Source organism: Ochotona princeps, chromosome 7 (assembly GCF_030435755.1).
Source record: "Ochotona princeps isolate mOchPri1 chromosome 7, mOchPri1.hap1, whole genome shotgun sequence".
Lineage (NCBI taxonomy): Eukaryota > Metazoa > Chordata > Mammalia > Lagomorpha > Ochotonidae > Ochotona > Ochotona princeps.
The window spans coordinates 51685064-51710744 of NC_080838.1; the positions used below are offsets into that span (position 1 = coordinate 51685064).

Genomic DNA, 25681 nt, shown 5'->3' on the forward strand with positions numbered 1-25681 from the left:
CAGAAAAACAGTGCCAATCCCAGTTTCCTCCACGGCAGTCCTCCTCTGCTGGTCCTTTGGGTACGTGTTCCTTTCTTGTTCTCTCTCTCTCTGCAAGACAGCTACGTAGTGGTCTATAAATATTGACCCTGACACTTGCTCGGGGCTTTACTTGCTCATGGCACAGGTCTGTGTCACTGAACACCGTGGTAATGCGCCGGCAAAGTTCTCAGCTGCTCTCACAGAGCTGTGGATTGGCTCACTACCCAGCAACCCTGTGCCTGCCTGGAAACAGCCTTTTGCTGCCAGCTTTACAGATGCTATGGGTCTTTTCTGAGCCCCAACTCAGGCACAGAAGGGCAATTATGAGGTCTGTCTGAAGAAACACGGCTTTTCTCAGCAGGTGGAAAAAAGGGGGGGGGGTGGAGTGGAAGATAAGCAAGGAAATACCACCTTCTTTTCGCCAAGCACCACAAAATCTCAAACCCTTTATACAAGTCAATTCTAAACACCATTTAATCATGCCTGACATGATTAGAATTTACCAAAAGACACAAGGAAACATCTCTCCAATGGCTTCTGATATTGTTTTTCAACAATTGAAGCTGCTTTGATTACTTGGTCACAAAAAATACATTTTAACAAATAAAGTGGTTCATTTCTAGAATGATAACTAAGCACTGGAAAGCACAATATTAATCATAATTATATGTATTGGTGACAGATACTGAAACACAATCTGAAAACTATTTGAACCAACAAATCATATTAACTGCTATGCTTACCATATTGATATTTTTTATTATTTTAATTTTATTGTAGATTAGGGCTACAAGCGAAGAAATGGCACTCCATAGTTTCCAACTGGCAATAAACAAAACATATATCATCTTCATGTCAATGACTAGAAAAGTAAACCAAACCTACATATCGGTAGTCACTGATCTTGCCAAGGATGATCATTGCCTTGCTTCTTTGAAACTTTTCAGTTTTGGGTTTTTTAAAAAGTTGTAATTTTATTTATTTAAAAGAATGGCAAAGAAACACAGAATGGGGTATGAAAAAGGGGAGAGGGAGAAACAGATCTTCTATCTGCTGGATCACTTCCCAAATGCCTACAGCATCGGGTCAGGCCAAGCCTGGAACTGCATCCTGATCTGTCATCTGGAAGACAGGACCCAAGCACTTGGGGCATCTTCTCATCCCTTTCTAGGGAAATTAGCCAGGTGGCTGGACTAGATGCAGTATAGCAGAAACTGAAACCAAGATCCCAATATGAGAGGTCATTGTGCAAGCAGCAGCTTAACCTGCACAAGCTCACTGTCTCCATGATTTTTCTTGATTGAATCAAATGTGAAAAGCTCTGTTCATCTACATGTGTTACAGACATAAAAGTGTGTTCCCGGGCCTGGCACAACAGCATAGTGGTTAAAGTCCTCACCTTGAACGCGCCGGGATCCCATATGGGCGCCAGCTCTAATTCTGGCACCCCACTTCCCATCCAGCTCTCTGCTTGTGGCCTGGGAAAGCAGTTGAGAATGGCCCAAATCCTTGGGATCCTGCACCCACGTGGGAGACCTGGAAGAGTTCCTGGCTCCTGCCTTCGGATTGGCTCAGCTCCAGCCATTGTGCTCACTTGAGGAGTGACCCATCGGACAGAAGATCTTCCTCTCTGTGTCTCCTCCTCTCTGTATATTTGCCTTTCCAATAAAAATAAATAAATCGGGCCCGGCGGCATGGCCTAGCGGCTGAAGTCCTCGCCTTGGGAGCCCCGGGATCCCATATGGGCGCCGGTTCTAGTCCCGGCAGCTCCACTTCCCATCCATCTCCCTGCTTGTGGCCTGGGAGGGCAGTTGAGGATGGCCCGATGCATTGGGACACTGCGCCCATGTGGGAGACCTGGAGGAGGTTCCGGGTTCCCGGCTTCGGATTGGCGCGCACCGGCCCGTTGCGGCTCACTTGGGGAGTGAAGTGTCGGACGGAGGATCTTCCTCTCTGTCTCTCCTCCTCTGTGTATGTCTGGCTGTGGTAAAATGAATAAATCTTAAAAAAAATAAATAAATAAAAAATAAATAAATAAATCTTTTTTTTTTTTTTAAAAAAAAGTATGTTCCCTAGGGGTTACCTCATCCATGATCACAAGACAACTTTATGGCACATCCAAATTCGCACTGTTGTCCTCTTCCTGCTCACAGTGCTGTGCTCTGCATAACAGAGTAGTAGTTCTCATACTCAATTCCAGGTTCATCTTCATGTAAAAGCGAATCACAAATCTTGCCAGGAAATGCAAATACCATCCAGGCCAAACAATAACCAACATTAAACAAAAGTAGTCCTTTATACACTAGTAAAAAAAAAAAAAAAGCTATGCAAAAGGACTAATTCTTAAACAACTGATGTTTATAATTTCTTACTTAAATCATTAATATTTGTCCAACAAATTAATTTATGATCAGGTTTGGCATATTGCTGGGTGACGAGGAGATAAAGTTAAAACACGGTCCCTACTCTGAATGTTTTCCCAGTATGATCCAAGACAAAAAGGAGCCAATCACAAAACTGTGTTGAGTTCAGAGAGACTACAGGAAGCTGATGGAGGGCTGCAGCATCTTCAGAACAAACAGAAGGTAATGAGGCAAAAGCTAGGGAACAAAGTTTGCACAACAGCAGGAGGGTGCATGACGCACACATGGAACATCAAATCATTTCTCTGCCAGAGTAGAGGGTGGATAACAAGGAAATGGTTAAATTAAAAAGAAAGAAAACAAAGGAGGAGGGTATGTAGTCATTTTATAAACCAGGTTAATACAATTGAGTTTTATATGATGGCTTACTGATACCACTCTCCAACTATTTTTGTTCATAAATTCAAGAGTATCTTGAAAAATTCTGTAATCACTCAGTCATTAACATGTTAACATGTGTTTTCTTAGCCTGTGGTAAAACATGTATAAAGATACATCAAAAAGCTTTATAGTAGAAATTAAGTATAAGCTTATTATCATATAAAACAATTTGCATTCACATAGAAGAAAGGTCTTCAAACTGTTCATGGCAAATGTACATGATTTTTAAAAAGGTGCACGGATTTCAGAAATGTTTATACCAAAATCATGTTTTAATTCCATCTTTCCATAAACTTTTTGAACTTGCCTTACACCTATAAGGAATTTAACTTCTACCTTATTGGAAATAATGGCATTTTAAAACAAAACTTATGTCAACTATTCTACATTTACTTAGTGGAATATTAACTCATAATAACTTTAGATAACCATTCTCCATTTGAGTAATAAATAGTCACTTATTTTGACAGCTGCAACTTTTACATGGCTACTTTTACTTCATTTCCTATTTTCTTCATTTCCATCTCACATTTCATAAAATTTTTAGTTAAGATATCTTACAGTTCGGCATCTTCATTTGTTCATACTGCCACATCTTGCTACAAAAATGTGATTCATTGGATGCCACTGTTAGATGTTCCAGGATTCTTTTTTTTTTTTAAGATTTATTATTATTGGAAAGCCGGATATACAGAGAGGAGGAGAGACAGACAGGAAGATCTTCCATCTGATGTTGCACTCCCCAAGTGAGCCGCAACGGGCCGGTGCACGCCGATCTGATGCCAGGAACCAGGAACCTCTTCCAGGTTTCCCACGTGGCTGCAGGGTCCCAAAGCCTTGGGCCATCCTCCACTGCTTTCCCAGGCCACAAGCAGGGAGCTGCATGGGAAGTGGAGCTGCTGGGATTAGAACCGGCTCCCATATGGGATCCCAGCACGTTCAAGGTGAGGACTTTAGCCGCTAGGCCATGCCGCCGGGCCCAGATGTTCCAGGATTCTAACGCAAAGCACCAAAGTAAGATCTGGGAGAGATGAGGATATCTTGTTCTATCACAGCTTGCCACAAAGCCGTAATGCCCAAGACGTCATTGTTAAATGTTCTAAGATTCATAGGCAGCACACTACAGTAAGATCTGGGCTAGACGTGGGTGTGCACTTCTGGCAAAGCAAACAAAACTTTGAATGAAACCTCGACATTAACCAGACTCATTTTATCAAGAGTACACACAAAAGATGAGACTCTTCTCACTGACTCCATTAACACTGCCCACTTCAACTGCTATGTGAAAGAAACCCATCTGTAAGATTCTATAGGATGTGAGCCCAACTGTATGACATTATAGAAAAGGCTATGCAGCTGACACAGTAAGGAGAACAGGGCTGCCAGGAGCCCGGGGTGGGGAGGAAGGCTGGAGAGGCAGAGCGGAGTTTTAGGTGACTAAACTCCTCTGTATGATGCCAATGCATGACACTGTGTATCTGACAATACCCACAGAGCTGCACTGCAGTCAACCCCAACCTGATGAAAACAAGAGCTTTGGTGAATCCACCTCCTGCCCCACCAACTTTGCTGAAACATGTGGCCTGCAGGGAGTCACCGGCATTAACTGAGTGGTGCCTCGCAAGGGCTTTAGAAATATTATCTCTACCACTAAGAATGGCCCTTACAAATGACAGGGCTTTTGCCCCCTCCTCCCACTTTTTTTAGATAAAGAAATGAGGCTTAGAGTTATAAAGTGGCTTGTCTAAAGTCCTATAACTCTTTTTTTTTTTTAAAGCTGGATATACAGAGAGTAGGAGAGACAGAGAGAAAGATCTTCCATCTGATGTTTCACTCCCCAAGTGAGCCACAATGGGCCAGTGCGCGCCAATCCGATGCCGGGAACCAGGAACCTCTTCCAGGTCTCCCACACGGGTGCAGGGTCCCAAAGCTTTGGGCCGTCCTCAACTGCTTTCCCAGGCCACAAGCAGGGAGATGGATGGGAAGTGGAGCTGCCAGGATTAGAACCAGCGCCCATATGGGAACCTGGGGCTTTCAAGGTGAGGACTTTAGCCGCTAGGCCACGCCACTGGGCCCCTAAAGTCCTATAACTCTTAAGCTGTAGACCTCAGATTCAACCCAACACATGTTTGGACTATGGGACCGCAGGGGACCTCTATATCAGCCACTTGTGAGAGGTAGAGGCTGCCCAGCCAGGAAAGGAAGCCAAGTAAGCAATTCCTTCACCGAATCAGGAAGGAGGCAAGGAACGAATGAACCCCAGACTGCACCACTCTCCAGGAACAGCGAGAATGTTCCAACAAGTCCTGAAAACTAACAGAAAGATGAGACTAACAACTGTTGCATGAAATTAAAATAACTGATCAACTCTACTGAGAACTCACTCTCTTTATAGTCAATGTGATCGAACGATAGGAGTCAAAAGCGGCATGGGTCCCTGGAAGGCAGAGGTTAGAGAAGAGAAAGAGCTTTGGAAGAGGGAGCTGGCAAGAGAAAAGGGATTCTGTCTTGGACATAACGAACCTCAGACGTCTGTGTTGTATCCCAGTCTTGATGTCAGCAATACTGCCAAGAGAAAAACAGAATCAAGTCCGAGTCTTCTGCTGTTTTTCTGCCTCAGATTCTGTCATCACATGGTCTACTCGAAGGCCAGCAGAATCACTTAAAGCATTGGTCAGATCTGATCACCTTCTCATCACAACCCTGCACTGCTCTTCAATTTTTTCTTCAAGGCAAAGTTGCAGAGAAAGAGGGATCTTTCTTCCACTGGCTCACTCCCCAAATGGTCAACATGAACAAGCAGAGCTGAGCCAGTCCAAAGCCAGGAGACGAAAAGTTTCTCCTAGGTTTCCCACGTGGGAGCAGAAGCCCAAGCACTTGGTTCATTTTAAGCTGTTTTCCAAGGCTGATAACTGGGAGCTGGATCAGAGGCGAACACAAACCAGTTCCCATATGGTTTGCTGGCATCACAGGTAGAAGCTTTATGTGCTACACCACAGCATGGGCTCCACCACCACCCCATTTTACTCAGTAAAAGCCAATGTCCCTCAGATGATCCCAAAAGTACTACTTGATCTGCCCACTAATTATGTGTCTGACAGCATGGTCTACAGTCCCCTCATTTCCTCAAATTCCACTGTGCTGCCCTCCTCCTTGCCCATAAATGTGCCTACAAGCTTGCAGTCAGTCACCATCTGCTGTGTTATCCCTGCAAAAGCATGCATAGCTCCCTCTTTGCCTCATTCAAGTCTGTTTAAGTGGCAGCACCCAGAACACCTGCCACTACTCCACCGTTTGCAAGCGTAAACCTTCTACTTTACTATTAGACTGATACTGTTGGATTCCTGCAATAGAATGCAGGTTCAGCAACAGATAGATTTACAGTTCCTAAACAGAGAATGACAAATAATTAATTCATAGTAAGTATTTATAAAATAAATGACTAACAGACATCTGTGAGCCATATACTAACATGGCTGATTGCTGAAATCATGAGGTTTCTCAGTGGCGGTAAGAGGAACTGTAAGCCCAAATCAACTCTTAGAAATAAAGTTCAAAGAAAAGAAGTCAGCAACTGACACACAGCCTTGGGTACACTGGAGGAAAAGGAGTAAAAGAGTTGATGGGGAAGGTGTTTGAGGGAATGATGGAAACACCAAATACCATGGGAAGGCAAAAAGCGAAGGAGACTGAGAAGTCTCTCTTAATGTGCAACATCCCGAAAGCTTTGTGATGCCTGAAACCAAAGTTCTGGTCAATTTTAAAAAGGGTGAATTTTACGGCAGATGAGTAACACCTCAACAAAGCAGTGATAGAGAAAGAAATCAAGTCAAAAATGGGACAGGAATACAATGTCTTTTTGAAAAAGTCTGGGCATGAAGAAAAGAGAAAGAAGGAGCATTACAATGATTTACACAACAGAAACACACTGTGGAAGCAGAGGCCTGTGAAGTCAGTTCACCTTAGCTTCCTTCTATCCTAAGGTAAGTTTCAAAGACGTTGTTTCCTCATCAATACAATGGATTTAATGCTGGAAGCTGCATCATTGGAAATCAATACACGTCATTTATTGACAGTATTTCATTGTATGGATAAATCAGGTAATATTTACCATAACATCAGATGATGGGTTTTCAGGTCTCTTTCCACTTCTTGGCTACTATGAATAATGTTATGAACAATGCATGTATAAAATCTTGCTCAAATCTGTTTTCAGTGCCACCACGGTCGATACCAAGGAGTGAAGCTGCCCAGGCATGTAATTTTCTGCTTGATTTTCTGAAGAGCTGTCGGACATTTCCAAAGTGGCTACACAACTTTACAGTCCCACCAGTGACTATATGAAGCTTCCCGTTTCTCCACATCTTCATAAACACAAGTGTCTGTTTTTTTAGAGTGATACCAGTAAGCCTGAAGTGGAATCTCTCTTAGGGCTGGTACTGTGACACAACCAGTTATGCCACACTCTGCATCCCTGGCATCCTAGATGGGCATGATTTAATTCCTGTCTGTTGCTCTTCTGATCCAGCTCCCTGCTAATGGCCAAGAAAAAGCAGCAGAAGATACCCCTAGTGTTTGCCTCCCTGTCACCCACAGAGGCGATCTGGATAAAGATGCTAGCTCCAGGCCTCAGCCAGGGCCTGATGGTAGCCAGCTGGGAAGTAAAATGGTGGATGAAAGATATGTCTCTGTATGTCCCGCTCTCTATATATCCCTTTCAAAAAAAAATAAATGAAAAATACGTAAGTAAATGAAAGAATCTCCTTGAGGTGTTCATGCTTTTGTCCAGTGACTACTAATTATGAGCCCTTTCATGTGTTCATTCTCTACTGGCTATTTATTCTGAACTTCTAGAAAATGTTAGGACCAGAGCTAATGTTTAAAACATATTTTCATAGGCTCACCACAGTTGTTGTTGACACAGAAACAAGGCAACTCACTTATAAAGTTCTGAATAAATAATGCACAAAGGCAATAATAATTAATTAAAAATATTTCTTCACTTAGTATATTGTTTTATTTTCAGTCTAAGTCTTAATTACTATGAAGCTTTAACAGAATTTTTAACAAGAAAAGGAAACATCGAGAAAAAAATGCAATGATAGAAGAGACAAGCCAATATATGTTCAATACGTTAAACACCTGCACTGATACTTTTAGTTTAATAATAATTCTCTGTCAGATCAAGGATGGGAACTGGAATTGTAACTTAGTTATTTTTAGTGCTTTAATCTAAAGCTTCCTCCAACCTAGAAGTTAAAAAAGCAAAAAGCTAAGTAGTGAATGATTTGAAAATACATAGCTGACATGCTTAATCAGATATGAAGGCTATAAATTCATCTAACACTATCAACAAGAAGACATTCCTGTGGAACCAAACACAGTGGCAAAATGTTAGCAACCCAAGTGTGTCCTCATTTTCCACTTGAGAAAATATGTGACTTGTAGTGTAAATGACTAAGAACAAAGAAAATTCATTCTACGATGTTCTGAGTTAGAAATAAACAATGGACTATTTTTCCCTTTTCCCCCCACCCTTTTCAGGGCCTACTATTAGCCATATCATATCCAGAATCACTTAGCTTTAACTCTAAGGTTCTGTGTTCTCAAGTAATAAATACTTTGGGCTTACGAGACCCCACAGGAAAATTATATATAAGTCTACTAATCTCTACTTCTTTCTTTCTTTCTTTCAAGAATGTATCCATTATTCGTTTGAGAAGTATTGACTGCATAATTAACAAATAGGCCATTTCTTTTCAGCTGAAACAATGTGGCATGTAAATTGAGAAGGAATAGACTAAATAAGCAAACTACTGCACATAATTTGTGTCCTTTGTAACTTCTACTTGACATCATCTAAAACTAATGCCAAAACAAACCAAAACACCTGATAATTTATGAACAGGAGTTTTTCTCAAATTCACAAAGTCTACAATACACATAATCAGAACCAATAATAAAGTTCAACTATGTTTAACGAAATAAGGTAGTAATAAACAGTGAAAAATCTCAGATTTAAAATATCACTTATTTTGATTTTATAATTACTGTTAACTAGACATATAAAAACTTCTCTAACGGCAGAGCTAGGGCACAGCAAATTAAGCTGCTGCCTGTGACACCAGCATTACCTACAAGCACTGGTTCAAGTCCTGGCTGCTCTGCTTTTGATCTATCTGCCTACTAATGCACCTCGGAAAGCAACACAGGATGGTCCTCTACCTGGGCCTCCGCCACCCACATCAGGGATGCAGACAATCCTGGTTCCTGGCTTTAGCCAGGCCCAGTGCTGACAACTGCACGGGAAGTGACCCAGAGGATGGAAGGTATCTCCTTTCGCTCTGTCACTCTTTCATTCCAATTCCAGAGTGCTGCCGAAGCGAGCACTCTGCCACTCTTTCAAACGTCTTTAAATCTTTACAAAAGAGACCAAAAGAATCACCTCTGTCTCCATTCCCGTCCTAATAGTAGAGTTTCTAGCTATGTATATGTTTTAACATTACAAATATGTATTTGAGAATTTCCTAGTTTTTAAAAACTTTACAATTGCCAGAATCATCATATATCTTTAGGTAGAGGGTTTTTTCTTTCTTTTTCTTTCTCTTTTTTTTCCAGTTAAAACAAGCCTTACTAACTGCAGGCCTGTCTACTACCAACCCAAAGGGAAATTAGGACTATGTGAAAATAAGCATTTGTATAAGAATTTTTAATTCCCCTATTCTCTGGATAGTTCCAATATCCTTATGAAACATTATTCTTGGAATTTCAAACAACCTTTTACTCCTCATAACATAGCCTGAATCTCAATATTTGCTTTTTTCTAGAACAACTAATATGAAGACCTTTTAATTCACAATAATATTCATAATTAGCCATCTGTTATTAGTTTAAAGCTACCTTTATTTTGAGAGAAAACCTGCAGTGTGTTCACTAGCCAGGGTAACTAGAAGCTCAGGAAGCTGAGGAATTATAAAGGTGGTTCTGAAATCATACCCATGATGTCAGCTGGTGGGAGGGAAACAAAGACTGGGGGATTCCTTAAACAAGCTAAGGCCTTGGTTCCTTAAGGCTGAAAAGGAGGAAGTCACTGTAAGGATTGAGCAAAAACCAACTCAATGTATCAACACGGGAGGCAAATGCTTCTTTCAAATTTAAGCTGACTTTTTTTAAGCTACTTATTAATCATATAGAGTTCATAAAATACCACTGAATTATTTAATTTAACTAGGCAATGAAATAGGAATGTACACTGTTTCATGATTTATAAAATACAAACAACACTGGTTCATTTTACTGCTCTGCAATAAACACACTTGCACATGGAGGATTTAAACTGTAAAGCTGAAAAATAGCAGTATTCAATACCATATTTTTCTAATCAAAATATATTTCAAAAAAAGAGAAGAGGAACTAGAAAAAAATGTGAATTGACTTTGTTAAGAAACAAATGAGGCCTCCATTAAGTTGGTTCACTTACAAATGGTGGTTGGTCCTACAGACAGGCCTGACTGACAAGGTCAGAAATTTTCTTGAAGAGTCGTATCAAAAGTAACTAACGAATAAGTAGGAAAAAGACTAAAAATGGAAAATCTGTTTCACCTCTGTACTAATGCATTTAAGATGGTCATGTACAATACAAAATGCACATTGTCACATACATTTCCAAGAGCCAAACAAATTACATTGTAAGATGGGTTGAAGCAAAGGTCTAATTCAATTGCACTTACTTTGGAACAGGTAAAAACTACATAGAAATTAAAGGTTTTTTTCCTCTTGTAATCTGCTTCTTTCTGGAGTTGGACTACCCTGAGCAAAAAAAAAAATCTAGAAATGGGATGAGGATCAATGAGACAGAAAATAGACAAAAAAGCAGGAACAAAGAACACCACAATGTTATTTCATTTACGTGATCCATTGGAGATGAGAAAACACTAATAAATTCCCTCTAAATGTAGTGATCAACTGCTAATGTTTTGTTTTTTGATTTCAAAGAAACTTGCATCGAATCAAACATGTTGTAGAATATTTGTTGTTTGGAAAGCATAAACTGCTATAAATGCTTGATGTTCAGTGCTAGCACAGAATATGAAGGGATATTTGAAAAGTATAGGAACCTTGTGGTAATAATTACTTATTGTTTTTATTATTTAAAAAAAACACTGAAAGAAGGCACAGTGAAGTCTTCCAATTTGGGGCAGGTAGAATGGTCACACGCCCACAAATAGCTCTTCTGTTTAGGTTTAGTTAACAATGTTCACAATTCACTTCTGTTCACCTGATTCTAACTAAATACAAAACCTGTTTATGCTGCTGTCACCTTTGTATCCCCGCAGCCTAGTTCACCCTAACCTTTCCTTCTGATTCTATCAAAATTCATGTTTCGCCTTTACACAGCTTTAATGAAATTATCACAACCTACTCTCCCTGTCACTACTTTCCTTTCTCCTCTACCAATCTACTGCATTATCACTATGTTTTTAGGACATTTTTTTTTCCAACAGCTCTTCTCGCTGACAAGAGTCCAATGTTTTACCCAAGGAAACAGCCCTCTGTGTCCTCCTGACCTACCCCACACTTTGTTTCATTTCCCCTTTACCCATAACACAAATCCCACATAACACTCAGCTGATACACCAAACCACATGTTCCCTGGAAACGCACGTTGCAGCATTTCCACACCACTGTGTCTCTTCATAGAATGACCTTCTGTTAACCTTTATTCCTATGGAGTAACATTTAAGCGAACACAGAACTAGATTCAAGCTTGTACGAATGCAAATGCAAATTAGAATACTAAGGAGTTCTTTGGAGTTTATGACAGTAAGATCAAGACTCCTGCCTTTGCATCTCTGGCTTAGAAATGTGATACTGGCTCAATTTCCTGGGGTAGTATTTCGCCCTAAAAACAGAAGGGAAAAAGCATGTACAGTTCCCAGGCTGCAAGTCCAATCTTCAGGGACCTGAAAAGTATACACCCTGAATACCTAACTCCTCTTTCTACTTGTTTTATCAACATTTGATGAACAATGAGACAATGAAAATACATCTGTTTCACCTGTATGATATCGCTTGTGAAACATCTATTCATGAAGTCACCAGGTAAAACTACATGCAGTACTGCTTTAAACATTCTGAAATCGGATACAACCTGATAAAGGACTCTTGACCATACTGAAGTGCTATAACTATGACAGTAGCACCCACAAAACTAATGGGGTCTCAACACTGAGGATTTTAAATATTTATGGACCCAATGATAGCTACATGTTCTTCTGGATAGAATACCAAGGTTCCAAATACACTAATGAAAAGTTATCACTGAGTTTACAGCAATCAATATCAATTAAATGTTACATTTAAAAATGCATATCAGGTGTTACTGGAAAATGCATCTGTCTGAATTGATATTGAAAAAAACTTTATCCAAAGAGCAAATAATGCATAAAAAGTCCCAAATGAGTGATGAAAACCTTATTCCATAGCAAGCCACATATCATTTGGAAACTAATACTCAGACTTATTGGCACCAACAAGGTTTTCTTAATTTCCTAAGTGTGCAAAACATCACACTCCAGCAGTTGTCTGAGGATATCTTTATTTATTGCTTTATTCTGTTAAAAACTACTTCAGTTTATTAATATTTCTGAGAAATCCAATTTATAACTTTAATTATCAGTTGTAATGTTTATGGAAGAATTTGTATTTACTGTGCTCTTTCATTGAATAAATACCTCCTGAGGACCTGCTGTGGGCCTGCCACTATACACACCATCTCTTTCTCAGTGTGGTTTCAGTACTGTTTCAGTACTGAGGCTACTGCAATTCCAGCTCTACTTCCTCACTGTTAACATTTCCACTCACTTTAGTTCATGTCCTCTATTTACTTATCTGAAAGGTAGAAAGACAAAGGCCTACTTTCCATGTGCAGGTTCACTCCTTAAGTGCCCACAACAGCTTGGTCTTAGCCACGCCCAAGCCGTGATCTAGCAAGCCAATCACAGTCTCTTGCATAAGTGGTGGTCACACAAGTTCCTGAGTTATCACTGTCATCCTGAAGGATGTTAATTATCTGCAAATAGAAGATCCAGGACTCAAACCAGGAACTCAGAAATGGGATGTATATGCCCTAAGTATCAACTGAACCATTATGCAAATATCCACCATGCTACATTTTAATCTGCATATGATTTAATGTATTTAAACATGTTATTGGGCAACTTCCATGTGACTCACTTCATTTTTCTAAAGATATATTTATTTTTATTGGAAAGGCAGATATACAGAGAGGATGAGAGACAGATAGGGAGATCTTCCGTCCAATGATTTACTCCCCAAGTGGCCGCTATGGCTGGAGCTGAGCCAATCTGAAGCCAGGAGCCAGGAGCTTCTTCCTGGTCTCCCACGCATTTGCAAGGTCCCCAAAACTTTGGGCCGTCCTCACTGCTTTCCCAGGCCACAAACAGAGAGCTGGATGGGAAGTGGGGCTGTCAGGATTAGAACAGGCACCCATATGGATCCTGGGCATGCAAGGCGAGGACTTTAACCACTACGCTATTGCGCCGGGCCCAAGTCACTTCATTTTAAGCCTTCAAAATATGATCAGGAACCAGTTAAGTCTAGTCTCTACCATCAGAATTTTCATTCTAGTAGGAAAAGGAAAACTAATAAATAATCTGGCATTACAACTGGGGAGAAAATACAACTGAAAAGAGAGAATAGTGTGATAATGCCAGAGACAGGGAAATGGCTTAGACAGGGAATTTAAAGAAAGTTTGACTGAAACAAAGAGAGCTCCAGAAGCTGAGGTTGAGATGGTGAGAAGAAATCAGCCATGCTAGAATCCATGGGAGAGCATTCCACACAGGAGAAGCAAATGGGAAATTGCTTGGATTAAGACAAATTTTGGTATTCACGCAACTAGGATGTGGGGTGTTGCAGATGTCAAAGTCAAGTAAATAGATGGTGGCAGAAAGGGACAGCTGTCTTAGGTGAGAGGTCCTTAAACCATGCTACACCTTCAAGTCACCTGGCATATTTTCCAAAATTCAGGTGGCCAGGCCAGATCCTAACCCACGGAATGAACCACAGGATACAGTCTAATAACATGAACACTCACTGCCAGGAACAAAGTTCATCTGAAATCTCTGATAGGCCTGCAATTGTTGAAATTCCACCTGGATGCATGGTAAAAAAAAAAAAAAAAAAAAAAAAAAAAAGAAGCAATAGACCTCAGCAATAGGTTCCTTCCTAAAGCAACTTTCTGGAGGAGCAACAAAAATGAAAGGAATTATTGAAGCTCTTTTCAATAAAAAAAAAGTCACTTCTCAAATGAGTTCTTTCGGAAACTCTCAAAGCAGTTATCAACATTTCTGATCCACTGCTTTTATCTATCCTCATTGTGCTTTGCTTTCTATATTCCATTTGATATAATTTGTGAATAATCTCATATCTGTTAGGAAGAAAAGATGCACAAAACATCTGAGAAAGGATGTGGATTTTACTCACACTTTTCGGTGAATTATTCCCAACACGGTCTGCTGGGATTCTGCTCGTGCAGATCACATGTGTGCTGGATCCTGCCTGCTAAAAGGCCACAGACACCATTTCACAGCACATCATTCTGACCAGAGTTCAGTCACTAGAGCTGCAAGATCCAATGGAAAAATAAGCTCTGAAGGTAAGTGCTGCTGCTTTTCAAAAGACTGTCAGAACCTGAAACTTATGATGGGTTTACAAAGCAGCTTTAACATTCAGATATATTTAGCACAGCTGGCATCTACAATGTTGAAATAAACACACTGGAATGCCTTTACTTGGGATTGCATTTAGCAGAGGCTGTTGTACTAATTGCAATACAAGGTCACATATTCAAATTCTTGGTGTCAATGATGATTGTTTAGTAACAGTTGAAAATCATTCACAAACTAAGAAGCCTAAATTAAGTTTTAATTTAAGCCTAAATTAAATTAAATTAAATTTTCACATGGGAGAATGAGGAAAACCCAAGATCCTGGCTTCAGTTTGGATGAGTCCTGAACCTTGGGGACATTTGGGGAATGTAAGAGGAGATAGGGGTTTGTCTCTCTCGCTCCCACTCTCTGTAACTACGCGTTTCAAATAAACAAATAACTGCATCATTAAAAAAATAACCTCCCAGAAAATCAAAAACATCAAGTACTGATCCCACTGTATGGAAACAATACATTGGTTAAAACCTGACTTAATTCTGCTACAGTGTCTTAGACCCAAATAATCTGTGTCTCTTCCAGCTCCCATTAGCACAGGGCAATGGTCCCCTACACAGGACTGCATTCCACACGCAACCACTTGACAGAAAATAAGTTGGATAATCTTCAACTTCATCTAAATAATATTCTGCCCAAACTGTATATGTAAATTTCACACTACCACCAACTATTTTTTTTACAGGAGTTTAAGGCAATAGATTTCTATTCCACACACTCCACCAGTCAAGGAATTCAAAATATGCACTAAAATGAATCACAAGTTCCACTCAAACCTTTCTTCTTGAAGATCTATCTGATAAGCCTGCCAGGGTAATCTCCCTATCTCAAAATGGCCTTTGCATTCTTTCTGTATTTCACTACTGCCCACAGTATTCTCAAGTAGCTTTAGGTACCTGTCTTCCCTTTTCTAGCAGGAAATATTTCATTTGAAATCAGGAGCTGTGGGAGTTCTACTTTCTGTATTCTCGATGATCCTTTCTTTGTGGTTTTCAACAGCTAAATAGTGAAAGAACTACAGAGTCAGATCACCTCAGCCCATGGAATGGAAGAGCCCTGCAAGCAGCACAGCTGGCTTTCAGCTGTGCACAGACACAAGCCCTCTCTCTCCCTCACAGGGGAAACAAAGAGAAATGATAAGTATCTGAACGTGTGGCACTGCATGTCCTAGCAAGGAGGGTGGATTCCTAAGCAAGAGGAGGGGCTGACTAGAGACTGAAAACCTGAGTGTAAATAAAATAGGCCTATAATTCCCCCTCAATCACTCATTCTTTCAGTAAATAATGTTAAGTATCTAATTTATGCCAGGTATCTGGTGCATATAAAAATAAGGCATAACCACTGCCTCCAAGTAGCACATAACACAATCTGTAATGCGTGGTGATAAAAGCAAAGCAAGGGTAAAGCATCAATGCCCATGAAATCAAGTGTCTAATTCACTAGAGAACTCAGCAAGGTAAGCCAAACGGATCTGGAAGAGCAGGAGGATCCAGGACAGACAGAGGCCCAGTTGTGGCAGGCTTCATTAGCTGTAGAAGTCAGAGGCAAGCCTCTGCAGCTGGCACAGGAGGTACAGGGCAGTGAGTGGCAGCACACAAGAGGAGAGAGAAGGCTGCCTGTATAGCGCCCACACTGCCCTGCCATGGCAGCTTGAAGTCACAGAAACCCATTGATTAGTCTGTTGTAAGAAGCAGGTATCTGCGCTAAAGACAACGACAGGGCAGGTTGGGGTGGCGGGGAGGACCACGTGTGAGGCAAGCAAACAAAATGAAGGCCTATAAGGTCTATTTTTCCATCAATATATTCTGGCTTATATGATCTGCACACGGATGTGAAGACACGTAAGTGAAAACCATTACTACCATGATCATCAATGAGTTACTTACAGCCTTCTGATACACATTCTTGAACCTGAAAAGAAAACTAATAAATATGACATTTAGATCTACTTAAAGTAAATGAAGGGAAAAAATTATGTTTATGAATAAATAAGGATAAAATAAACATTAAAAATATACTGGTACATATACTTCATTGTATCCTCAGAAGACAAAAATGTCACTTGAAATGATCTTACGTTTCTTTAAGTACTTTTTATTTGAAAAGCAACAGTGGACAGGGGCAGACAAAATGAGTGAAAGAAAGGTGGCTTCCATCTGCCATCTGACTCCCCAGATGGCCACAACAGACGGAAATGGACTATGCTGAAGTCAGGAACCAGGAACTACAGCCAGTTCTCCCACACAGGCAGCAAGGACTCAAAAACCTGGCCATCACAGCGTGCTGTCCCAGATGCACTAGGAGGAAACTGGATCTGAAATTCAGCAGCCCTCTGATATGAGATGCTGGCCTCACAAACAGTGACTTAACCCTTCGAAGTGGAGCAACCACTCTGATGCGGGATGCTGGCATCACAAACAGTAGCCTAACCCTTTGAGCATGAAGCTGCTCCAGTCCTGAAATATTTTTTTAGGAAAATGTGACATTCCAATTATTTACCCATCTTGTGTTAATTTTTACGTTACTATATAAGTAGTCTTCGATTATTATCTAATTTGGGAGACAAAGACACTGAGGCAGAGGGACGAAAAGAGACAGAGCTGGTGCACTCTCCAAGTGTCTGGTGTCAGGCTCAGCAGAGGCCAGAGCCAGGAGCCTGGAACGTCATATGGGTCTCCACTAATGGGTGGCAGGAGTCAAACCACATGCACTATCCACACCACAGCCTCCATTATCCACACCACAGGTTCATTTGCAGGACACTTCAGCTAGGACCGCAGTAGGGAATTGAACCAAGGCAGTTCAAGACTGGACATGGGCTTTAACACCTGTCCCATCAGCATTTTTTCCTATAGTCTTTGTTTTATGTTTTCTTTTACAGGTTCACTATCTATCTAACGTTTTAATTTATCTTCTATAAAAGATCATTCCACAGTCTTAAAAAATCAGGTGGTAATAAAAAGAACAAACTTACTACCAATTTCATAATTGTCTTGGTGGAAGCAAGGGTTTTACCTGCGGGTGAGTCACTGAGGTAAGTTATGATAATCAAACGTAAATAAGCATCCTATGCTGAAACTTCTAGTATGACTTACTCTAGTAGAACCATGTTTTTGCTGTACATTAGAACTTCATTGTTAGTTAATGATTCCCTAAGAAACGCGGCAGCGAATTTTGTGATAACTCAAGTTTCATTGTCAGAGGTTAAGTGGATGGCCAAAAGAATGGGATGTTTTCTTAGGTACAAAAGTTCTTGTGAACTCAGATGACTTATTCAGGCTCTCTCCCTTCAGTTTCTACCCACTTGTGATCCATGTAGGTGGGCTTCCTGGAACTGGTCCCTGGATAACCCTGGGGAGGCACACTCATGTTTCATAGGTAACAGCTTTCGGGTCCTTGGTTTTCCCAAGTTGCTGCATACCCTGGCTCTCTCTCAAAATTGTGCTGGACAGTGTTGTTCTGAAAGCAAAGGGGAAACAAAAATAATAAGAGGCAGTGAACAGTGCCCAGCCTACGCAGACTAAACATCCGAAGCAGTCAAATATTTTCTGAAGCACACGTGGCCCACATATGTAGTGACAGAAGATAAACTACACTGATGTGGCCAAGAAGAAAGGAGATGTTGGCAGCTGTACTTTCGTCACTGTAAAAGAAATTTTCACTAGTCATATTCATAAAGTTCAACCATATGGTTCTCGATATCTTAAAAGATTAATTTTACGAATTGCTGGCACAATCTGTCAATACTTACGCAAAGCTAGATTTTAGAAAGAAATGTAATTTTTCTTCATTTATGAGAGACAGCTTTCTCCTTTTCTTACAAACACACAAGGTTTCAATAGCTGGCCAGTTAAAACTATTACCATTCATAAATTTTGCATGTCTGAGAATTCAATACAACTTAAAAACATGTACCACCCACAATCATCATTTGGCTTTGCCAGAAGAAAAATATTAAGTGTAGATTACCATTAAATGTTACAACTCAAAATCCACTTAATGTTGAAATAGCAAGATCTGAGAATGGAAAGAAAGATGTTAAATTTTTAACACAAAGAACACTGTATCTCTTTTAAAAGGCAAAAGATTTATACGATCTGAAGAGAAACCAGAGTATACTGTATCTCTTTTAATACCTGTATCTGTTGTCTACTAACTTTGGAATTAACCTGGATACAAAGTGTGACAAATGTGTTTTGCAAATGTGGCTACATCTCTCCCATCCCAAATGTTCTCAGGATATATCCTTCTGGTGGGGGAGGGATGGAAAAAGGTCACTTATTTATATTCATCTACTTGAAATGCAGCGCGAACAAGAGAGGGAGAGGATCTTTCACTCCCCGATACGTACAACAAACAAGCCCAGCCAGGCCGAGGCCAGGAGACCACACAGCCCTGGGTAAGAGAAGCCCAAGCACTTGAGGCATCATCACCTGTCTCCCAGCAGGCCTTAGTAGAAAGCTACATCAGAAGCATAGGAGCTGCAATTCAGTATCGGACGTTGGTGTTGAGGCAGTGGTTTAACATGATGCACCACAGCACCTGACAATACAGTGTGTCTTTGAAACCATGCCTATTAATAGGTGACAGTTCTTTCTCCTTGACTCTGGATGAGCTTATGACTACGGCAACTACGACATGTAAATTCCAAGACTATGTCATAAAACCTAATGCAAGTACCACCCTATTTATCATATTATGTAATCTTGAAATTTTAGCGTTTGACCTGTCTATTCACTGAAACACTACACTGAGGAAAGGCCAAACTACCCAAAAAGAAAAACGAGAATACTTGAGACTCCATGAGTGAAAACATGTCTGGCAGGCAATGGCTGCTTTCACTTCTCACTGTTTCACCTCCATTGTTGACTGACTGTCAACAGTCACACTTTCAGACCCTGAGACAGAAACACGATGCTGAGCCCTGACTCATAGCAACCTTGAGAGATCACAAAATCACTTTTGTTGTTTGAAGTGAGATTTAGCTACTTGTTAAAAAAGCAAAAGGCAACTGGAATATACTCTGAAAAAACTAAGACACTATAATTAGAAAATATAGTTCTCTGATTTGATTGTTACACACAATGAACACATGTATTGAAGTGTCACATGGCACCCAATGTGCAACTATATGTCAATTAAAAGTGAAAACACACTTTAAAAAAAGAAAAAAACACAAAACTTTCTGTTTGGAAATAAAACTATTTTGTATTTCCTGCCCTTGCAGAGAACAAAACACTCTCAAAATAAGAACAAGCTTTGGGGTACAAGGTTGGAGAGACAGGGAAAGGTGCTGCGGTACAGTGAGATACACTAATTCCTAGAAAAGCTGACAACAAGTTCAAATCCAGCTAGTTCACTATTGTGCATTGAAAAGCAACGTAAGATGGCCCAAGCACTTAGACACCTGCTATTCATATGTGAGTCTGAGATGTTGCTGGCTCCTAGCTTCACCCTGGCCATTACAGCCATCCAGGGCATGAACCATCAGAGGGAGAGGGAAAGGGGCAGAGAGGACAGAATTCGCAGATACACAGGAGAAACTACACCAGGTGGCAGGGGGAGCAAAGAGGCACAGAGAACCTTTCCCAGGGAATGGAATGAGCCTTCCTTACAGAAAGGCGACAGGATAGTACAGATTGCAGAACTGCTAAGGAACATAACAGCCTTTCATGTCAGAACAGCAAGAGCTGAACAAATTTCTCACACTTGTCCCACCACTGACCACTGGGTGTGTGAGATAGCAAACGTACTCCTTTAGTTCAATAGTGCTCAGAAGGATCTTTTGGTCCAAGCTTTTCAACATCAAAGCAACTTATCTGCACCTGCATGTAATTTAGATGAAAATATTCTAGCCTTCTAGCAATTGCTGTCAGGTAATGAGGCTTGGGGGACAGGCCAGGGGCAATGAGTGTGCCTTGCACATGTGGGGGACCTGTGAGTGGTTGGGGTCAGAGGAGGGAGTATAGCAGGTAACATTTTCCAAAGAAGCCTGCAATAATAGCTTCCTAAACTGTAACTCGAACACTCCCAGGACCAAGAGTTACTGTTTCCATCCCTTCATCTTGAATGTTTGATCAAAATATAAGAAAGCCATCCTATTTCACAAACTCATAAAAAGCAACACAGCTCTCACCAGGATCACTATTTATTAAATTTATTTATTTTTATTGGAAGGGCAGAGACAAGGAAAGACAGGGAGAAAGAGAGGAAGAGCTTCCATCTGATAGTTCACTTCCCAAGTGGCCACAATGGCCAGAGTTGAGCCAATCCAAAACCAGGAGCCAGGAGCTTCTTCTGGATCTCCCACATGGGTGCAGGGTCCCAAGACTTTGGGCCGTCCTCTACTGCTTTTCCAGGCAAAAGCAGGAAGTTGACAAAAAAGAGGAGCAGCCGGGGCAAAAACTGGTGCCCATATGGGATCAAGGAAGCCCAAAGGTTTAATGACATTCTCTAGAAATCTTTAGGTGAAGCCATCAAATGCAACCAAAAAGAGGTAGAGTGTCACCATTCCATGGTATTAATGGAAATCAAATCAAATAGTTCAGTTTTGCTCACTGAACCATCCAAGTTTCCAAATGAGATTCTAAAACCCGAAGAATAGACAAGGACATGTGTGAGGCAGAAGGAGTGTTACTTTATCCCGCAAAAGGCGCACACTAGTTCCCACCGGCAACACGGGAGTGTCTGTGCTTGGTTCCCAACTCCGACTACTGATCTCATCTTTTGCTCATGCAAACCCTGGGGAGCTCAAGACGATAAGCTCTGCCCACTCACCCTGCAGACCTGGAGTGAATTCCGTATCCTTGAGTTTATTTCCCAGGCTGATGCAGGCATTTGTTGGAGTGAACTGGCAGATAGCTTTCTCTTGGCTCAGTTTCTCTCTCTGCCTCTTAAATAATAATAATAACGATCAGCAATTACCACCATAAAACCATCCAGCCCTTTGAACTTTAGTCAAATATGAAACATTGTTTATATTGCTACACTCCTATTTTGTGTAGTACTGAGAGATGTAGCCTGCTGCAGCTATCATGCGACATTAAGACACATCTCTAATTCACCAGTTACTAAAATGTGCTAAGATTGTGTATCTGAGGCTCAATTAAGTGTGGTGCAGTTGCTTTTAACAGATGTCATGGATTCACTGAAATACCTCATTAAAGCATCATAAAAAGAAAATAAAGGAGTCATTAGGCACAGTAGTTAGGTCACCACTGGGCAGGCCCAATTCGGTGTTGGAGTCCCAGTTCCGCTCTCCATGCCAGCTTCCTGCACAAGTGCACCTGAGGAGGCAGCAGGTGACAGCTCATTCCCCTTGGGTCCTTGCCAGGCACACTGGAGACCCTAGTGGAGTCCTGCCTCTTGGCTTCCACCTGACCCAGCTGGTCCTGGCTGCCACAAGCATTTGGAGAGTGAACAGTGGACAGATCTCTTCCTTATCCCCCTCCTTCAATAAATAATATAAAATAAAAAGTAATACTGGTTTGTAAATCACTAAGAAGTCATCCTGTAATGATAATCAAAGCACAGTGGCTACTGAAATATTCATAATTGAACTTGTTTTCTTTTTTAATATTTTTATTGCATTTTTTGAATTAATTTATACATTAATTACATTGTATTACGTGACAGTTCATAGGTACTGGGATTTTCCCCACCCCTCCCCAAACCCTCCCCCCATGGTGGATTCCTCCACCCCGTTGCATAACCACAGCTCAAGTTCATTTGGGATTCCCTCATTGCCAGCATATAACAAACACATATAGTCCAGCGTCCTATTGTCCAGTCAAGTTCAACACCTTCTCAGGGAGACCCCCTCTGGTCTGAAGGCAGAGCCAGCAGAGTATCATCCCGCTCCGTCAAAAGCTCCAACATACCATCAGCAGCAATCCAGGTACAATGAGGCAGGTGCAGAGTCCACTGATTGACATAGTTCATCATAGAGTCTCCCCTTGCCCAGTGTTTCACTGTCAACATATAGCTGAGGTGGTTGGTTGATCTACTCCATCTTCCATCTTTTCTTGGTTAATGTTCTGTTTCCTCCATTTTGATTGAAGGGATCCCCAAAGAGACTTTGAGGTGTTCCCAGATCAGGTTCCTATATGTATTAGCAAGCACAGTGCTCGACTCAGTCCGTCACCCCATCAGCTGGTGGTTGCAACCGCTGGGTTGGTTCTATTCTCAGCCCTGACCTCCACCGGAACCAATGAGTATTGCAGTCCATCCCATCACACACTCGACCCTCACCTAAACCAGTGGGATGTGTGCTGGTTGGGTGCTGCGTTCCTAACAGGCACAGGCAGCCTCGCCTTGGCATTTTGTGTTGTGTACTGTGTTTATCGCAATCGAACCTGGCCAGACCCCCACACAGCTCCAGCGCTCAGACTTGCCAGTGGATGAAGCGAACCGACAGCCAGGTCCGCCCTCAACCCGAGCCAGATGTATGCCAGTGGGACACTTTCCATAGCCTCTTCTGGGTTGTTTTCCTCCATGCTTCCTGCGCTTATTTGTAGGGCCAGTGTCCTGTCAAAGGAACCGTTCAGGTTGCTCCATCAGACCCCTCCTGGAGTCATGTTTCGCGCATACCAGCAGGTCCATGGGCCAGCACCACTCATTCCATCTCTTGCCCCAGCACAAGCAGCGGCCATTCTTAACTGGTCTTCAACCCGTTCTGGTTCCTGCGGTTGGAAGTTTCAGCCCAGCCACGGCTCGTCTATACCCACATATAGCTCATATATGGCTCATTTGGGGTTGAAACCTAGCCGAATCCGTCCCTCATTCACCCTGGTCCTCTGGAGCACCAAACTGTGCTGCGGTCTAACCCGGCATGGTGCGGCTTGTCCCAATCGGCACTTATGCCAAGGGAGATTACAACTGTGACTCGGCCAGAACTCAGCCCCCTTCCAGCTCCTGTGCCCCTTATTGGGAAACTCTACCCAGCCAGGGCCTTCCCCTATTTCCCCAGCCAGGCCAGTTCCCGGCCAGTACTGAGCATGCCAGTGGTTGTTCTGGGTCAGCTTAGCACATCCCACAGCCTGTGGCGTCTCCTGCCTTGTCTCCAACAGCCTTCCTAAGCCATCCAGTGGGGTCAGAGTTGCCACGGGGTTTGGGCCACACATCGCCGACCCCTTCTACCACCGGGTATGGTTTACGAATGCCAGTCAATGTCATGATCCTGCCTACTGTGACCCCTCTGCTGATCACTCATCCGGTTAGGCAAGGGGGACATCCTGCTGGACAAGTCCAGATTTTGGTTCATGAATGAACTGGTGTTCGATAATCAGCATTATAAAGTGATTACAGGTTCTTCTGAGGATGATTTACTGCAATGGAAAATCTTTAGGGCTCATACACGCTCCAAAGCACTGTGGGTTCAGGAGGGAGCCTCCCAGGCAGCAGGTCAAAGAACCAAAAGTCCAAAGCTCTCTGGCCGGGCGGCCAGCAGGCGGAGCCTGGCTCCAAATGGCGCACTGGCCGCCCTGGAGTAGCTTACCACGTGTACGTGGTAGCTACTGCGTGTTCCCAGGCTTGAGGCGTGGCCATCCCAAGGCCCCCGGCAGGCAGCAAGGTGGCTGCCTGCCGGAGGTTCAAGTCCTTAGGCCCCAGTCCCGCCCCTCCTGGCTCCTCCCCCCAGCTCCAGCCACATGGCGAGCAGTAGGGGAGGACCAGACTCGCTACACAGACCCCCGGGACTCACCCAGAAAAGGGGTAGCCATCGAGGTATAATTGAACTTTTAAAAACTCATGATGGCCTGGTGTGGTAGACTAGCAATTAATGTCCTCGCCTTGCACACACCAGGATACCATGTGGGTACCAGTTCTAATTCCTGTAGCCTTGCTTCCTGTTCAGTTCCCTGCTTGTGGCCTGGGAACACAGTAAAGGATGACCCAAAGCCTTGGGACCCTGCACCCATGTGGGAGACCCAGAAGAGCTCCTGACTCCTGGCTTTGGATCGGCGCAGCTCCGGCTGTTGCAGTCACTTGGGGAATGAATCAGCAGATGGAAGATGTTCCTCTCTGTCTCTCCTCCTCTTTATATTTGTGACTTTGCAATAAAATAAATAAATCTTTTTAAAAAATCCCTACTTGAGGAAATTCAACTACCCTGGTCTACAAATATATATTGAGCATCCATGAGGATACTTTAAACAGTTCATGGAAAACAAAATGAAACGTATGTTTGTAGTACAAATAATTTTGTAATCTAGGCATATGTGAGGTCTTCAAATAGTTCATGGAAATGTATTCTGTAGGGAAACTACATGGATTTCAAAGTTTGTTACATCAAAATATATTTATCTTTGAATTGGGGTCCTCTCAGTGTACTTACACAAACTTTTATAAAGACTAAAGCTACAAAGAGGAACAAAGCAGGGGACATCCTCCACAGCCAAACAGAGACTATATATCTGTAAGGAAGACAAATGATCAGTAAGATTCAAACACAGAGGAAATACAGAGTCTGTCAATGAGGAGTACAAAGCACAAAAAGTAGAAAGAACTCTGCTATATTGACGTCTCTGTCTACAAGAATACAAACTCTTAATCCCACAGCACAGGATATTTTTTTATATAATTAAAAAGTTTGACATAAAGACAAAAAGGGAGGTAGGGGAGGCTTTCTAATGGACTATGAGTTGTCTGCAATACTATCAAGTATCTGAAATGAAACCTCAGGTGTTGAGCAGCCTGAACATCTAATCTACCAGATTAGCAACTGCAAGGTTCTGAACAAGCAAGTGTCGCCACATCAGGATGTAACTATAGTGACCAGGAAGTAGAGACGAATCATGTCTGGTCAGAAAAAAGTGCTGGACAAGCCACAAAAAAAGAGCTGAGAAACACAGATAGAACATCAAGGAAATCTGGCAGTACAGAGTAGAGTTAGACTCCAAAGAATAGGGGAAAGACTTAAAACCGTGGGAACACAGAGCCAGGGCACAAGAATGTACTGGCACCAGTGGTACAACTCATTACTCATGACCTTGAATTATCACTTAGTCCAAACTGGATCCTAACACAGTCTCCATCATTGGAGTCTCTGAGGCCGTGTGCCTGCCAGCTGCCTCAGTCTATGAGTTGCCCTTGTTTCAGCACAAGAGGCAA

The 25681-nt window shown here is 41.9% G+C and overlaps 1 protein-coding gene across 1 annotated transcript in view; it reads right to left on the reverse strand.

Annotated features, from left to right (window-relative positions):
- Positions 1 to 25681, reverse strand: part of BMPR1B (bone morphogenetic protein receptor type 1B) — a 379571-nt gene that overhangs the window by 149634 nt on the left and 204256 nt on the right. The gene's annotated exons all lie outside the window — the stretch shown is intronic.